Below are 4,210 nucleotides of genomic sequence, written 5' to 3'. Positions count from 1 at the left end.
ATTAATTAAAGTATAGGGGTAAAATAGTAAATTTTCCAAAGATGTGTGTTGGATTAAATTGAATATGAATTATATTAAATTGATTTAAATCCATTCGTATAGATCCGAATAGACCTAATACGGAGTTAGATCGAGGCAAAGAAAAAGTATCGGATTAGTAGCTTTCGTATCTACATATACTTATTGAGGTAAGTTCGTGTAACTAAATTTTATATTTAAATGTTATAAATTGAATATTTTTGTGTGTGGTTTGTACAAACTGCCATGTGTAATTATGATCACATATCCGATAATTATCGAATCCCGTTTGAACTTTAGAAATTCGAAGGATACAAATGACATGTCATTAGGGTTCCCGATATGGTTGTAATCCTGCATGTGTTGCGGATACACCATAGCTCTTTTGAGCTTCCCGATACTTGGCTCTCATGAGCTTCTCGATATTTGGCTCGCAAGAGCTTCCCGTTTACATGCTTGTATAAGCATACAAGTACATGGATTGACAGATTACAGATTTGTACACTTCGTGTGTACTACCCGTGTATCGAACGATATTTTAAATGGTTCAACGGGCAAAGTTCTAATATGAAACAATATGAGTTTCAAAATGAACAATTACAAGTATATACTTGAATTACATGGAAATGATATTACATGATATATTTTAATATGAGATGGATGATACATGTATGTGAATCTTATCTAGTGATTATGTACATCCATGTTAATTGGTTATGGAAAGTGTTACATGGCTAGCATGTTAAGGATATGTGTTTAGGCTTTTGGCCAAATTGGTTTGGTTATATTGGTATGCTTACCTTAAATATGAATAATTGATAAGTTAATTTCCATGTTATACGAACTTACTAAGTTTAAATGCTTACTCTGTTTTATTTTCCATGTTTTATAATAATTTAGAAGCTCGTTTTGGTTGAAAGCTGGTTAGAGCAGATTCACACTATCCAACTGCTCATTCGATATAAATAGTAAATTAATTCTGATTATAATGGCATGTATGGGTTAGTTTGGCTAGTGTTGGCAAGTAGATGTTTTGTTGAAACTAGCCATTTGAATGGCTTGTGATGAATATATTTTGATGTGTGTATAAATGGCCTTCCCATGTTTGATGTGTGATTGAAATGGTTGAATGATGAAAATCTTATAGGTATATTGATGGTTGGTTTAAATTGGTATATTTGGTAAAATATGCATATATGTGTATTTGGTCAATTAGGTAAGTTTGGATATTTGGATTTATGTGAAGATATCTCATGTATAAAACTTGAGTTTGGCTTGTCTTAAGTGTTTTGTTATGGCTGGTTATTGTGCAAAAAGGTTGAGTTAGGTTGATGCTAAATTGGATGAGAAATGTGGCTAGAAAAATGACCTATTTCATCCACGAGGACAGACATACGGGCGTGTGTCTCAGCCGTGTGTGACACACGGCCAGGTGACACAATCATGAGTCCCCTGTAACTTAAATTTTCTCAAAACAGAATGTTCACACGGCCTAGCACACGGGCGTGTGGCTTGGCCATGTGACCCAAGTGAGAGAGCTCACAAGTTTGGACACGAGTTAAGACACGACCGTGTGTTCTAATTTCGAATAGCTACATGGCCTGAGACACGGGCTTGTCTCTTGATCGTGTGAGACACACGACCTGGCCATACGAGAGTGTGTCCCCTGCACCTTTGAAAAATTTTGATGTTTTTTGAAAAATTCTTTTAATAACCGATTTAGTTCTGACTTATTTCCAATGTGTATTTTGAGCCTCGAGGGCTCGCATAAGGGACAAAATAATTGATTTTGATTGGTTTCTGATATGTATTCTAGCTGATATGAAATGTCTGTTAATTAATCTATAAATTTTGGTAATGCTCCGTAAACCTGTTTAGCGATGGATACGGGTTAGGAGTGTTACATTTATTGGTATCAGAGCTACGATTTAGTCGATTCTCGGACTAACGTAGCATATACGAGTCTAGCTATACATGCTATTATATAACCTGTGATAGTGTGATATCTCCTGATCATTTTAAAACATGTTTTCATATAGCAATGTCATCCAACCGATCTGATTCCGAAGAAGCTGAAAGTAATGCTCAAGCCTCTGTGCAAAGAGCAGCTTCGAGTAGTAAGAGGCTCGTATCTGAAGGTCGAGGAGGAGCGGCTAAAGAAGCCTTCTTCCAAATGATGAATAAATGATTTACTGAATTTGTACGAACGAACTTGGCTATGTAACAACCTCCATCCCCTCCTGTTACTCAACCGGTTCCCGATATGCCTCAAAGTACAGAACTTATCAGAGCTGGTAAGCCTCCTGTTGATAGAATTCATAAGTACGGTGCAGAAGAATTTCGAGCTACAACTGATGATGATCCTGAAAGAGCTGAGTTCTGGTTAGAAAATACCATCAGAGTTCTTGATGAATTATCTTGTAAACTGGCTGAATGTTTTAAGTGTGTAGTATCTTTGTTAAAATATTCAGGTTATTAGTGGTAGAACACATTAATTTCTGTTGTGCCGAAAGAAAGGGTTACTTGGGAATTTTTCCAAAATGAGTTCCGAAAGAAATACATCAGTCAGAGATTTCTTGATCAGAAACATAAAGAATTTTTAGAGCTTAAACAGGGTCATATGAAAGTATCTGAATATGAATTGGAATTTGTTCAATTGGGTAAATATGCTAGAGAATGTATTCCGACTAAGACTGCAATGTATAAGCAGATGAGGATATAAAATTATTAGTCGGGATTCTTGAGTTGAAAGAATTTATTGTACTAGTTGATCGAGCATATAAAGCTGAAGAGCTGAGCAAAGAGAAAAGACAAGCTGAAATTGAAGGTAGAGATTCAAGTAAGAGATTGACAGGAAAGTCATATCAGTCAGCTTCAAAGAAATCAAAGAAATATCATGACCATTCTATTTTTTTTACGGGATAATCTGGTAGAGACAGAGGTACCCGACACTCCAATCCTAGATCTCAGGCTTCATTTGTAGCGAGTGCGGGTAGTGTTAGAAACACCAAACCCAAGTGCAAGCACTATAATAAGCTATATTTTGGTGAGTGTAGAATGAAGAGTGGAGCTTGTTTTAGATGTGGTTCCTTTAACCACTATCTTAGAGATTACCCGGAGAAACTTGAAAAAAATAATATTCAAAGTTTGAGGCTGAGCAACACAACTACGAGAGGTAGACTACCTCGTAATCTTAAAAATACGAGTGGTAGTCGTTGTGTGACGAAAGACTCCACTGTAAGATCTGAAGTACGAGCACCAGCTAGGACTTATGTTATTCGTGCACGTGAAGATGCTTCTGTGCTAGATGTTATTACTGGTACTTTCTCTCTTATTGATACTGATGTAGCTGCTCTAATTGATCCTGGTTCGACTCATTCATATATTTGCACGAATTTAGTGTCTAGTAAAAGTTTACCTGTCGAGTCCACTAAATTCGTGGTTAAAGTATCAAGCCTTTTAGGCCAGTATATGATGGTTGATAAAATTTGCAAGAATTGCCCGTTAATGATACAGAGTTATTGTTTTCGGCTGATTTGATGCTATTACTGTTCGATGAATTTGATGTGATATTGGGTATGGATTGGCTAACTTTGCATGATGTCGTGGTAAATTGTAAATAAAAGCATATTGTATTGAAATGTCAGAATGGTGAAATGCTCTATATTGAATCAAATAAATTGGACGGGTTGTCTAATATGATATCAGCTATGTCAGTATAGAAATATGTGAAAAAAGGTTGTAATGCTTACCTTGCTTATGTATTGGATACTAAAGTGTCTGAGTCGAAGATTAAATCAGTGTCAGTGGTTTGTGAGTATCCTGATGTGTTTCCAGAGGAGTTATTTGGATTATCGCCGGTCAGAGAAGTTGAATTTGCAATAGATCTTGTACCGGGGACAACACCAATATCCATAGCACCATATAAAAGGGCTCTTACAGAGTTAAAGGAATTGAAAGCACAGTTATAAGAGTTAATTGATAGGGGTTTTGCATTGATTATGCATTGATTACTGATAGCTCAACAAAGTTACAATCAAGAATAAATATCCATTTCCCTGTATAGGTTATTTGTTTGATCAGTTGAAAGGTACCACAGTGTTTTCAAATATTGATATTCATTCTGGTTATTATCAGTTATGAGTAAAAGATTCGGATGTGCCGAAAACAACATTCAGAACCAGGTACGGAC

Source organism: Gossypium hirsutum, chromosome D09 (assembly GCF_007990345.1).
Source record: "Gossypium hirsutum isolate 1008001.06 chromosome D09, Gossypium_hirsutum_v2.1, whole genome shotgun sequence".
NCBI lineage: Eukaryota > Viridiplantae > Streptophyta > Magnoliopsida > Malvales > Malvaceae > Gossypium > Gossypium hirsutum.
The sequence above is the reverse complement of the archived record's forward strand: the minus strand, read 5'-3'. Positions refer to the sequence as shown.